The following is a 14,906-nucleotide window of genomic DNA, read 5'->3' on the forward strand; positions in this document are numbered from 1 at the left end:
AAGAGCAACAGAAGATAACTAAAAAGGCAATACGGGGAGAAAAGATGAGGTACGAGGGTAAGCTAGCCAATAATATAAAGGAGGATAGTAAAAGCTTTTTTAGGTATGTGAAGGGGAAAAAAATAGTCAAGGCAAATGTGGGTCCCTTGAAGACAGAAGCAGGGGAATTTATTATGTGAACAAGGAAATGGCAGACGAGTTGAACCGGTACTTGGGATCTGTCTTCACTAAGGAAGATACAAACAATCTCCCAGATGTTCTAGTGGCCAGAGATCCTAGGGTGACGGAGGAACTGAAGAAAATCCACATTAGGCAGGAAATGGTGTTGGGTAGACTGATGGGACTGAAGGCTGATAAATCCCCAGGGCCTGATGGTCTGCATCCCAGGGTACTTAAGGAGGTGGCCCTAGAAATTGTGGACGCATTGGTAATCATTTTCCAATGTTCTATAGATTCAGGATCAGTTCCTGTGGATTGGAGGGTAGCTAATGTTATCCCACTTTTTAAGAAAGGAGGGAGAGAGAAAACGGGAAATTATAGATGAGTTAATCTGACATCAGTGGTGGGGAAGATGCTGGAGTCAATTATAAAAGACGAAATTGTGGAGAATTTGGATAGCAGTAACAGGATCGTTCCGAGTCAGCATGGATTTACGAAGGGGAAATCATGCTTGACTAATCTTCTGGAATTTTTTGAGGATGTAACTAGGAAAATAGACAAGGGAGAGCCGGTGGATGTGGTGTACCTCGACTTTCAGAAAGCCTTCGACAAGGTCCCACATAGGAGATTAATGGACAAAATTAGAGCACATGGTATTGGGGGTAGGGTACTAACATGGATAGAAAATTGGTTGACAGACAGAAAGCAAAGAGTGGGGATAAATGGGTCCCTTTCAGAATGGCAGGCAGTGACTAGTGGGGTACCGCAAGGCTCGGTGGTGGGACCGCAGCTATTTACAATGTACATTAATGACTTGGATGAAGGGATTAAAAGTACCATTAGCAAATTTGCAGATGATACAAAGCTGGGTGGTAGTGTGAACTATGAGGAAGATGCTATGAGGTTGCAGGGTGACTTGGACAGGTTGTGTGAGTGGGCGGATGCATGGCAGATACAGTTTAATGTGGATGTGTGAGGTTATCCACTTTGGTGGTTAGAATAGGAGGGCAGATTATTATCTGAATGGTGTCAAGTTTGGAAAAGGGGACGTACAACGAGATCTGGGTGTCCTAGTGCATCAGTCACTGAAAGGAAGCATGCTGGTACAGCAGGCAGTGAAGAAAGCCAATGAAATGTTGGCCTTCATAACAAGAGGAGTTGAGTATAGGAGCAAAGAGGTCCTTCTGCAATTGTACAGGGCCCCAGTGAGACCACACCTGGAGTACTATGTGCCGTTTTGGTCTCCAAATTTGAGGAAGGATATTCTTGCTATTGAGGGTGTGCAGCGTAGGTTTACTAGCTTAATTCCTGGAATGGCGGGACTGTCATATGTTGAAAGACTAGAGCGACTAGGCTTGTATACACTGGAATTTAGAAGGATAGAGGATCTTTTCAAAACATATAAGATTATTAAGGGGTTGGACACGTTAGAGGCAGGAAACATGTTCCCAATGTTGGGGGAATCCAGAACTAGGGGCCATAGTTTAAGAATAAGGGGTAGGCCATTTAGAACGGAAATGAGGAAAAACATTTTCACTCGGAGAGTTGTAAATCTGTGGAATTCTCTGCCTCAAAAGGCAGTGGAAGCCAATTCTCTGAATGCATTCAAGAGAGAGCTAGATAGAGCTCTTAAGGATAGCAGAGTCAGGGGATATGGGGAGAAGACAGGAACGGTGTACTGATTGGGAATGATCAGCCATGATCACATTGAATGGTGATGCTGGCTCGAAGGGCCGAATGGCCTACTCCTGCACCCATTGTCTATTGTCTATTGAAAAGTCCCCCATTTCTTCTCTCCAGAGATGCTGCCTGTCCTGCTGAGTTACTCCAGCATTTTGTGTCTATCTTCGGTTTAAACCAGCATCTGCAGTTCCTTCCAACACAGTAATGATTCAATGTTCTTTTTGTTTTGAATAGCAAAGATGTCATTCTGCAGGATCAGATTAGTAAAGGTCAGTGTGTGTGGCCTGAGGGAGACCATGTGCAGATGATGCTGGAATATGAAGTTGGTCTGGCAGTGATATTTTAATCACACCATTGCTACAATGTTCTCGAGGGAAAGGTGGTTTATGAAATACAACAGATCATCAAAACATTGCAAACCTGTTGTATTAAAAAATAATAAAGCAACTCATGCGCTGAATTCTAAAGTATTTCCTGCTCAGGTATGTATGTCTATATGATATTGTCACCCTAAGTATTCACAGGTAGAGAGTGGAGATCACCTTCTTTTGGGCATTTAGATTTACATTGATTATTGTGATGTGTATAAATGACAGTGAGAAGATTTGTTTTGCACGTTAATCAATCAATTCAGATAATACTATGCATAAATACAATCAAATCGAACTCAAGTACTGTAGATAGAGCAATGGGGTTAGGAGGGAGAGATAGATCAGCCATGATTGAATGGTGGAGTAGACTTGATGGGTCGAATGGCCTAATTCTACTCCTATTCCTTATGACATAATGAGGATGATAGCAGTGTGCAGAATAAAGCATGTATTTCATGTAGCCCTAACACCCATCCCAATCTCCAGAAGAAGTTCATGACAAATGACTTCAAACGCAGTGGAATTTATTACAATTGATTTGCTAAAGCCGGACCTGTATGGTTCCCATTTGGGAACTGCATGAAGAGCTTGGAGCTGCTGCATCACTGGGGTCTTGATCACTGGAAGGTCAGTCTGTGCTTACTGTGTTTTCCCTAGAGTAGCCACAGTTGAGATGTGGAATGGGTTGGCATGGAAGTGAGGTAAACACTGGGTACAGGGTCCATGGTGTTCTCCTGTGTAGCTGCGAACCACCCCCCCCCCCCCCCCATGATTATCTGGCTAGATTAACTACCATACCATGAGTGTTCCTTGGACACAGTGAAGTGCAGGCTGATCAAGGCTCCAGGGAGATCATGGAGTACAGTTCAGTAGTGATAGACAATAGACAATAGGTGCAGGAGTAGGCCATTCGGCCCTTCGAGCCAGCACCACCATTCAATGTGATCATGGCTGATCATTCTCAATCAGTACCCCGTTCCTGCCTTCTCCCCACACCCCCTGACTCCGCTATCCTTAAGAGCTCTATCTAGCTCCCTCTTGAATGCATTCAGAGACTTGGCCTCCACTGCCTTCTGAGGCAGAGAACTCCACAGATTCACAACTCTCTGACTGAAAAAGTTTTTCCTCATCTCCGTTCTAAATGGCCTACCCCTTATTCTTAAACTGATCAGTGTGCAAAGGCTGTGCTCAGGGAAGGGAGTTCATGGAATCATCTCACATGATACTGATTATGGGAAGGTGGTCCTGGCGGATGCTTTGTGCAAGATATCAAAGCAATAGCGTAACCCCTTTAATTACTACCTCATTTCGAAACAATGCTCAATGTGCTTCTTGTTTCTTCATGAGTTAACAACACAATGGCATTGTGGCACAGCTGGTAGAGCTGCTGCCTCACAATGCTAGAGATTTGGGTTTCATCCTGACCTTGAGTGCTGTCTGCACCTTCTTCCTGTGACTGCGTTAGTTTCCCCCATATGCTTGGGTTTCCTTCCACATCCCGAAAACATATGGGTTTGTAGGTTAATTGCCGCTGTAAATTGCCTTACGTGTCGGGACTGGACGTAGAAGTGGGATAACATAGAACGAGTGTGAATGGGGTGATCGATGGTCGGCATGGACTGGGTGGGCTGAAGAGCCTGTTTTTATGTTATAGCTTTCAATCCATCAATATAAAAAAGGTAGTTTCTCCAACAAAACTCCAATTTCTTGCAATCGTGAAAGAAACGTGCCGAAATGTGATTAATTGTGGATCTGACTCCAGGCAGCTGCACCGAGGTGAATCGTACCTGAAAATGGCAATTGAATTTCACAATGCCTGCTGATACATGGAAATGACCGTTAAAGCAATCTAATGTGTGAGATGGCTTTAATGCAGAAGAAATGTAGGCAAACAGGTCCAAACTGTCTGGGCAAAAACGTTTTGTGATGGCAGATTGTTTGTGATGGCACATTATCTATTTCTCCTTTGAGGATTTGCTAGATTTGAGCAGAGCGTGCAGCTGCTTTTCACTGAGATATTGTCACCAGCAGAATTAAAATCCACAAGCTACAATTTATCTCATGACAGCCCAATCTTACCCAGGGAATAAAGGGCTGAATACTCATCCACGAGCAGCTCTTTGGGCTGTTATCTTGTCTGAAGGTGTTTGCGAAGTGACAATTGAGGTGAAATAAACGCATTGTGGCTGCATCACAGGATGTTTGCCAGAGAATGAGTGATGGCATTTTTGACATCACTGCCTAGCTGCACATTCACAGAGCACAACTCGGGAAAAGGATTGAACTCTCAGGCAATATACTGTGCAAACATACTTTTTCTCATGATCTTGAGAAGGCAAGATACGTTATTCTGTTTCTCAACTTGATGAAAGCTGCAAAGAAAACAAATTGGGCCAGAAAATCAATCGTATAACTTGTGCTTTGTTTGTCTGCTGTGCAATGAAGGGAAATGTCTATGGTTGGGTGATCAAGAGAGTGGTGGTAATGCGAGTTCCAGCTGAGAAATAATGGAGAAATAATGGTTAATTGCAGATGGTCTGTCAAGAGGAGGTGTAAATATAGGAAAATGAAAGAAAACAGAGGAGAGAGAAGATTAAACAATGCTGGGTGTGTGAGATATAAAGCACAATAATCACCAGTAATCTGGAATAAGAATGTTGTACCTAGCAGGTCAGCTAGCATCGGTGGATTGAAAAACAGTGACAATATTACACCTATAACTTTATTTCTGGGCTGGTTAGATAGCAGGTTCTGTTCTTCCAGCTTAACATGGCCTTCACAGGAGCAATTTAGAAGGTCAACGATAGAGAAATCATGGTCGGAGGGGTGGAGAATTACACTGGAAGCTTGTGGTAATCTTTGCAAACTGAGGTGTTCTGCACAACAGTTACTTAATCTGGATTCTTCATTATAGAAGACACAACAGCAGGAGCACCCAATGCCGCGCACTAAATTGGAAGAAATACACGCGATTCGCTCTTCATCTGGAAGAAGTACTTATGTCGCTGGATAGCAGGAAGCGCAGTGGTTAAAGGGCAGGTGTTGCAGCTCCTATGTTTACTTGAAAAAATGTTAAGGGAAGGGGAATATTTGATATAGATGAAACAGTGAACTAGGAAGTCTCAGAGGGAATGGTCCCCTGGGAATGCTTAAAGGGGAAGAGGGGGGAGTTGTGTCAAGTGGTAGAATCACATTAGATGTGGCCGAACGCATGGTATGAGAGGTGATGTGAGGGGAAACCTTATTGGTGCTCTGAGAGGAGATATGAGAAGTGAAATGAACACTTGAAACCCCTGTCAACTAAGGCGAAGGGGAAGTCATGGTTAGGGAGAATGGATGGCGTCTCAGATGCACTGGTGTGGAAGATGTCATCAACAGAACATATACAATGGAGCGAGAGTAAATAGGAGAATGGAATAGAGTCTGCATCAGCAGATTGGGAGGGATAGAGATAGATGTGGGATTCTGTGGCTTTATAATGTTTATTGATTGTCAACCTTGCCCCTCAAATGGAAATATAATTGATGGAGCTATAAGAGGATAGGTTTTCTTTTTAAAAAGCTTTCAATAAAAGATAGACACAAAATGCAATAACACACTGGGTCAGGCAGCAAATATTCCGTTGTTAACTATGTCTGGTCCAAATCATTTACAGCAAAACCTAACAAAAACATTGCTTCTACTACTGTAATATTTCTGATAATGACAAAATTGTGTTCATTGCAGATTCCTAATGCATTAATCAATATCTTTTAATGGAATGAGTTATGTTAGATTTATCACCCAAAATCTCTACGAACAATGCAGTGGGATTGAGTCAAAAACTTCAATCAACGTCAGTCTCTGCATTGACATACAGATTTGAAATGTTCTTGTGTGAGTATCAGACAAGGATATTTAAACATGTAACAAATATTCAATTAATACTTAAAAAGTCATCATGCATACATATAAAATTGAAATTGGCATGACTTTTATTTGTGCTCACGAGATGGCTTACAAATGAATGAGGTAGAAGCCAATGTTCTTTCCTTTCACAGATGGGCATTGGCAAATCCATAAAGGAAATTATTTTGAGAACTGGAGAGAACCGTGCAGCTGGGGATACTGGCTTGACTTCTTACTCTTTTAAACAGCAATACCACCCAGCTGGTCTGCAATAGTATTAGCCATTATAGACAAATGTAAAAAGATTCCGAATCACCAAGCAGAACATTGGGTTTTTTTCTAATGCTTTGCAACCAATTAATTCAGCTGTCAGAGAAGATTTTAATCCCTTGGTTTTATCTTTACAGAATTTATAAAATAAAATGACTAAAAACGACTCGGGTGGGTGACAGAATGGCGCAGTGGTAGAGTTGTTGCCTTACAGCGCCAGAGACCCGGATCAAACCTGACTACGGGTGCTGTCTGTATGAAGTTTGTACGTTATTCCTGTGACCACGTGGGTTTTCTCCTGGTTCTCCGGTTTTCTCCCACACCCCAAAGGCGCACAGGTTTGTACATTAATTGGCTTCTGTATATTGTAACTTGTCCCCAGTGTATAGGATAGTGCTAGTGTACGGAATGATCATGGTCGGCGTGGGCTCAGTGGGCCAAAGGGCCTGTTTTTGTGCTGTATCTCTAAAGTCTAAAGTGAAGTCATCATTACATTTATTTTAAATGGTTCAGTCAATAACCCATTCACTGTAAAACAATGTGGAATGAATGAATTGGTATTATTGTTTACAATCAACGCCTTTGTTCTCTGGAGCTATATTTTTCAACCAGCTAATAACGTGACCTTCACCATGAAAGAATAACAATAGAAGATAAACTTTGAGAAAATGTCATTTCGCCCACAAATCAATTTTCAATATGCTCTATTGTAATTTGGCTCAACTCACTCATGAGCTGCACTTCTGATCTTGTCTTAAAAACACTTTTAGATTTGTAGCATGTGAAGTTTTACAAACTATGAGGCTTTGGTGTGAGATTATCTACAGAAAATGCTCTCAACGATTCAACTTCCATGTAATGACATCTGGTGTGATGTGTAAAGTCTGAAAGATACTCAGGCGTTAATGATGGAGCAGCTGAAAACGTTATCATTTTTAACATTAAAAACATAAAAAATAAACATTAAACATAACTTTTTGACATTATTTTTTAATGGTTGCAGCAAATTTTGCCAGATACAATTAAGTGGCGTTAGGATCAGAGAGTAAAGGTACAGAGTACCATTTACTTTGGTCAGTGTAAAGTGGAGAGGGGATGGTTTGGCTGGGAAGGGACGAGGTGACCAAGGAGTTTCGGAGGGAACGGTCTCTGCGGAAAGCAGAAAGGGGTGGAGATGGGAAGATGTGGCCAGTAGTGGGATCCCGCTGGAGGTGGCGGAAATGTTGGAGGATTATATGTGGTGTACATCGTTTCGCTGAACACCTCTGCTCAGTCCTTCTTAACGTACTTGATCTCCCGGTGGCTCAGCACTTCAACTCCCCCTCCCATTCCCAATCTGACCTTTCTGAACTGGGCCTCCTCCATTGTCAGTGTGAGGCCCAGTGCAAATTGGAGGAACAGCACTCATATTTCGCTTGGGTAGTTTACACCCCAACGATACGAACATTGACTTCTCTAACTTCAAATAGTCCGTTTTCCCTCTCTATCCCCTCCCCCTTCCCAGCTCTCCCACTAGTCTTCCTGTGTCTGACTACATTCTATCTTTGTCCTGCCCCCTCCTCTGACATCAGACTGAAGAAGGATCTCGACCTGAAACGTCACCCATTCCTTCTCTCCCGAGATGGTGTCTGACCCGCTGAGTAACTCCAGCATTTTGTGTCTATCTTCGATTTAAACCAGCATCTGCTGTTATTTTACCTACACATCCTTCCAACCTACAAACCTGTACGTCTTTGGAGTGTGGGAGAAAACCGAAGATCTCGGAGAAAACCCACGCGGTCACGGGGAGAACGTACAAACTCCGTACAGACAGCACCCATAGTCGGGATCGAACCCGAGTCTCTGATGCTGCAAGGCTGGAAGGCAGCAACTCTACAGCTGCACCACCGTGCCGCCCAACTGCTCATTTCTTCAATCTGCCTTGAATATGAATACAACAAATCAGGAAATCTTTTAAATACACGAGAGCTCAGCCCAGGGCTTTCATTCTTCCCTTTGATTTCAAAAAAGCACAAAGTACATTCAGAATTAATCAAAGCTGTCAATCAAAGTAGATTTCAAAGGGATTAAAATGAATCATACATCTTCGAGACAAAGCAAAACTGCCATAATGAGTATAATTCTTGCTCACGGTGGTATAATGATTAGAGAGGCCTTTAATAATTACTGATGGAATAGACTATAACTATAGACAATTTGATAGTTGGTTACCATTGTCAATTCCTTGCCTCATCAGATAGAGTTTGGGTCGGTTCATTCAACAGGTGAGTCATCTTCCTTTGAAATCACCGTTTATCTATTTAAGATTTTGCAATTAGTGTACTCTTTCCCAGACAGCTATTATTGAAAATATTATAATATTTTTCCCACAAGGACGTATTTTAACCATAAGTGCATGATTCCCACAAAATTAATAAAATGAGATTCCCTTAATTTGGAACAGGAGGGATCTATACAGATGATGAGATAACTTTTTTATTTTAATATCAAAATGGACAGCTAGACAGGTACAGCAGTTTCAGTTTATGCTTCCGATCTAGCAACTCGTAAGTTCAAACCCAAAGCCTAGTTTAGTTTTTTTTAGTGTAGTTTAGAGATACAACAGGCTTAAACAGGCCCTTCTTTCCACCAAGTCCGCACCGACCAGCGATCCCCACACATTAACACTGCCCTACACACACTAGGGACAATTTTACATTTTACATTTATACCAAGCCAATTAACCTACAAACCTGAACATCTTTGGAGTGTGGGAGGAAACCGAAGATCTCGGAGAAAACCCATGCAGGTCACGGGGAGAACATACAAACACCGCACAGACAGCGCCCATAGTCAAGATCAAACCAGAGTCTCTGCCGCTGTAAGGCAGCAACTCTACAACTGTGCCACCGTGCCGCCCTTCTGTAAAACAATGCTGTACAGTGTTATTAACAATACATTTTGTGGTCTAGTACTGGAAAAATGGCAACAAAAGTGGTTGGATTGCTGTATAAACTGAAAATGTTCAAAATGCCCTTCAGGAACAGTAATCTGGTGTCCTCTCCCACTCTAGTCTACATGTGATTTGATGTGATTATGGAGTTGATCCGTGTTCCTCCATGGAGCTCTGTTTCACAAAACCTGCGAAGCTCAGAGTTTCACAATTAAGAATTTGCATTCCACACATCCTCTCTTCTGTTTATAATTCTGCAATTGTCCTCTTCACTGAATAGCTGCTCTCAATCATTCCATGAGGAGGTTTATGCAAAGTGGCTTCGTATTGTTGTTAAATCATTCTCAAGATGTATGCGGCAAATAAAGTTAGTTCTCTACGTTAGAAATGCAAGAATAATATTATTGCAGAGCAATTTTATTCCAAAACAATTTTATTGATACTTTTTATCTCTGTATTTAAATTGTGTTTCAGTCTGATGATGTTCCTAAATGCCAGTGCTCCGGACATAGTGTTTGCATTTCAGAAAAAATATATATTTTGAACACTATTTATCATTCCTTATTGATGAGCGGAATGTTGTTTCTGGGACATGTTATCCAAGTGCAGCCGGGAAATCTGGTCAATTAGTTTGAATCATCTACCCCATATTTATTTAAATTGGAATATTTTGCAGTCATATTTTCATTAATCTAGCACATTTGACATTCCTATCCAATGACTGTAGCCCTCTTCTCCAGATAAAACACACCACTTTCCAGCTCACGTCAGCCCAAACCAAGGAACTGTGTGTCCTTGTAAGGATTAAAAGCTATCAGCAGGAACTAGGCTAGTAAATAGATGGGAAATATTAGCACTGAGGAAGAATATTAGAACACAAGGAATTGATAGGGTCTGCTGTTGGTAAACATTGCATCAAAGTGGTATGTTGCTCATCTCAAGCAAGTATTAACCTGATTATTTCAGTTAATGTCATCAAGTTCTGAGCCTTGGCTCAGTGGTGGGATTTTTACTTCTGCGTTTAGGCATAAGATCATAATGGTGTTGGGTAGACTGATGGGACTGAAGGCTGATAAATTCCCAGGGCCAGATGGTCTGCATCCCAGGGTACTTAAGGAGGTTGCTCTAGAAATTGTGGACGCATTGGTGATCATTTTCCAATGTTCTATAGATTCAGGATCAGTTCCTGTGGATTGGAGGGTAGCTAATGTTATCCCAATTTTTAAGAAAGGAGGGAGAGAGAAAACGGGAAATTACAGACCAGTTAGTCTGACATCAGTGGTGGGGAAGATGATGGAGTCAATTATAAAAGATGAAATTGCGGAGCATTTGGATAGCAGCAACAGGATCGTTCCGAGTCAGCATGGATTTACGAAGGGGAAATCATGCTTGACTAATCTTCTGGAATTTTTTGAGGATGTAACTAGGAAAATTGACAGGGGAGAGCCGGTGGATATGGCGTACCTCGACTTTCAGAAAGCCTTCGACAAGGTCCCACATAGGAGATTAGTGGGCAAAATTAGAGCACAGGGTATTGGGGGTAGGGTACTGACATGGATAGAAAGTTGGTTGACAGACAGAAAGCAAAGAGTGGGGATAAATGGGTCCCTTTCAGAATGGCAGGCAGTGACTAGTGGGGTACCGCAAGGCTCGGTGTTGGGACCGCAGCTATTTACAATATACATCAATGACTTGGATGAAGGGATTAAAAGTACCATTAGCAAATTTGCCGATGATACAAAGGTAGGTGGCAGTGTGAACTGTGAGGAAGATGCTATGAGGTTGCAGGGTGACTTGGACAGGTTGTGTGAGTGGGCGGATGCATGGCAGATGCAGTTTAATGTAGATAAGTGTGAGGTTATCCACTTTGGTGGTAAGAATAGGAAGGCAGATTATTATCTGAATGGTGTCAAGTTAGGAAAAGGGGAAGTACAACGTGATCTGGGTGTCTTAGTGCATCAGTCACTGAAAGGAAGCATGCAGGTACAGCAGGAGGTGAAGAAAGCCAATGGAATGTTGGCCTTCATAACAAGAGGAGTTGAGTATAGGAGCAAAGAGGTCCTTCTGCAGTTGTACAGGGCCCAAGTGAGACCGCACCTGGAGTACTGTGTGCAGTTTTGGTCTCCAAATTTGAGGAAGGATATTCTTGCTATTGAGGGCGTGCAGCGTAGGTTTACTAGGTTAATTCCCGGAATGGCGGGACTGTCATCTGTTGAAAGACTGGAGCGACTAGGTTTGTATGCACTGGAATTTAGAATGATGAGAGGGGATCTTATCGAAACGTATAAAATTATTAAGGGGTTAGACACGTTAGACAATAGACAATAGACAATAGACAATAGGTGCAGGAGTAGGCCATTCAGCCCTTCGAGCCAGCACCGCCATTCAATGCGATCATGGCTGATCACTCTCAATCAGTACCCCGTTCCTGCCTTCTCCCCATACCCCCTCACTCTGCTATCCTTAAGAGCTCTATCCAGCTCTCTCTTGAAAGCATCCAACGAACTGGCCTCCACTGCCTTCTGAGGCAGAGAATTCCACACCTTCACCACTCTCTGACTGAAAAAGTTCTTCCTCATCTCCGTTCTAAATGGCCTACCCCTTATTCTTAAACTGTGGCCCCTTGTTCTGGACTCCCCCAACATTGGGAACATGTTTCCTGCCTCTAATGTGTCCAATCCCCTAATTATCTTATATGTTTCAATAAGATCCCCCCTCATCCTTCTAAATTCCAGTGTATACAAGCCCAATCGCTCCAGCCTTTCAAGATACGACAGTCCCGCCATTCCGGGAATTAACTTAGTGAACCTACGCTGCACGCCCTCCATAGCAAGAATATCCTTCCTCAAATTCGGAGACCAAAACTGCACACAGTACTCCAGGTGCGGTCTCACCAGGGCCCGGTACAACTGTAGAAGGACCTCTTTGCTCCTTGAGGCAGGAAACATGTTCCCAATGTTGGGGGAGTCCAGAACCAGGGGCCACAGTTTAAGAATAAGGGGTAGGCCATTTAGAACAGAGATGAGGAAAAACGTTTTTAGTCAGAGAGTTGTGAATCTGTGGAATTCTCTGCCTCAGAGGGCAGTGGAGGCCAATTCTCTGAATACATTCAAGAGAGAGCTAGATAGAGCTCTTAAGGATAGCGGAGTCAGGGGGTATGGGGAGAAGGCAGGAACGGGGTACTGATTGAGAATGATCAGCCATGATCACATTGAATGGCGGTGCTGGCTCGAAGGGCCGAATGGCCTCCTCCTGCACCTATTGTCTATTGTCTATTGTCTATTGTATACACTGGACTTTAGACGGATGAGAGGGGATCTTATCGAAACATATAAGATTATTAAGGGGTTGGACACGTTAGAGGCAGGAAACATGTTCCCAATGTTGGGGGAGTCCAGAACCAGAGGCCACAGTTTAAGAGTAAGGGGTAGGCCATTTAGAACGGAGATGAGGATAAACGTTTTCAGTCAGAGAGTTGTAAATCTGTGGAATTCTCTGCCTCAGAAGGCAGTGGAGGCCAGTTCTCTGAATGCATTCAAGAGAGTGCTAGAGAGAGCTCTTAAAGATAGCGGAGTCAGTGGGTATGGGGAGAAGGCAGGAACGGGGTACTGATTGAGAATGATCAGCCATGATCACATTGAATGGTGGTGCTGGCTCGAAGGGCCGAATGGCCTACGCCTGCACCTATTGTCTATTGTTTATTGTCTATTGTCTATAAGTGATAGGTGTAGAATTAGGCCACTTGGCCCATCAAGCCTACTCTGCCATTCAATCACGGCTGATCTATCTCTCCCTCCTAATCCCATTCTCCTGCCTTCTCCCCATACCCTCTGACAACTGTACTAATCAAGAATCTTTCTATCTCTGCCTTAAAAATATCCACTGACGGCCTTCACAGCCTTCTGCGGCACAGAATTCCACAGATCCCTCTGACAAAAGATTCCTATTCCATAATTGAATATATAATCTGTAAGGACACTTCAGTGCTGAAGAGATTGAGTAATGTTGTATTGTAGGTGCCAAGTTTTAGATAAGACATTAAAGCAAAATTCCATCTATCCATGTGGCTAGATCCAAATTATGTGGTGATATTCTAAATTCTCCAATGCTGATTTGGTGATCTCAGACAATAATGAATTTGAATGAATATTTCAATTAACACCCTCGAGTTCTCAAACTTCTATGTTTCCCACCAATGCAACAAAATTGCAGTTTAAAAGTAGTTAAATAATTATTAAGGATTTGGGATGGTCTGTGATGATGAGAGGTACTGAGTACATTTTTCCTTTTCTTCATGTTAATGCCAGTAGGCAACATTTTCTTTTACTGTGATGGATAGGAGCAAGTGTACAGCAAGAGATCTATTAGCCCCTCAAGACCTGCAGTGTTCAGTGAGATCATGGATGCTCAATGATGTTATGTCATCTATGTGACTTTGCCTTACATCCTTAATGCCTTTCTGTAACAAGAATCGTTCAATCTAAAGTTAGCAGAGGACCTTGCCTCAATTCCCATTTGTGGAAGAAAGTTTCAAATTTCTTTCACCCACACCACAGAGAAGTGCTTCCTTAATTCGGTCCTGAAAGGTCTCATCCAATAATTCATTTTCTACCCATACTAAACTCTGACCTAGCATCTGGAACTCTTCAACCAGAGGAAATAGTTTATCTCTATCCACCCTACACTTCCCCTTGCTATCTTGCGAAATTGGATAAAATCATTCCACATCTTTCTAAATTCTAGCGAATATGGACCTGCTTTGTGGAAACTCTCCTGGAAATCTAGTCTTTGCGTCACGGTTTCATTCTCGTAAGGCTATGGTGCACTTCCTCCAAGAGCAACATATCCATGTTGAGGTGTTTACTTAAAACTGTTCTCCATACTCAAGGTATGATCGATCAGGCATTGTGTAGATTATTGTCCTTTTAGTTTTGATCCTCTAGATATAAAGGTTATGTCCTATTAGTCTTACTGGTTGTTTGAACAACCTGTCCATGGCATTTTGATGATTTATGTACAAGGAATCCTTTAAACATATATTATTTCTAGTTTTTCACCATTTAGGAGTTACTTTGTTTTAACTCTCCAACAAATGACCTCAAATTTTACCATATTAAAATTAACTTTACAGAGGCTTGTCCATTTGCTTCATCGATTAATACCATTTTATAATTCAGTTTCCATCCATGCTATTTACAATGCTGTCTGCAGCATATTTGATTTCCTGCAGCATATATAATCTAAATTGATTATAAATCTTTTTTAGGCAATTCCTTGGGATTAAGGACAAACTCCTCCAAAGCCAGAGCTGTAGGTTTTGAGGTGGATAATGTGACCGATATGGGAACCACAAACGGTGCCTCCCATTATGTCAAGACATTCAAAATATTTGATGGGGGGGCAAGTCAGTGGGTGAGTAATTTGTGAGTAATTTGTAAGTGGCACTAAGTCCTTCTGATGCTTGCCGTGTGCTTCTGTATGCTCTTGAGAGGTTTTCGAGAACATCTTTGAATTGTTTCCTCTGTTCACCTGATAGGCTTGTATTCACTGTAGAAGGATGAGAGGGGATCTTATAGAAACATGTAAAATTATAAAAGAACTGG

This window comes from Rhinoraja longicauda, chromosome 4 (genome assembly GCF_053455715.1).
Source record: "Rhinoraja longicauda isolate Sanriku21f chromosome 4, sRhiLon1.1, whole genome shotgun sequence".
NCBI lineage: Eukaryota > Metazoa > Chordata > Chondrichthyes > Rajiformes > Arhynchobatidae > Rhinoraja > Rhinoraja longicauda.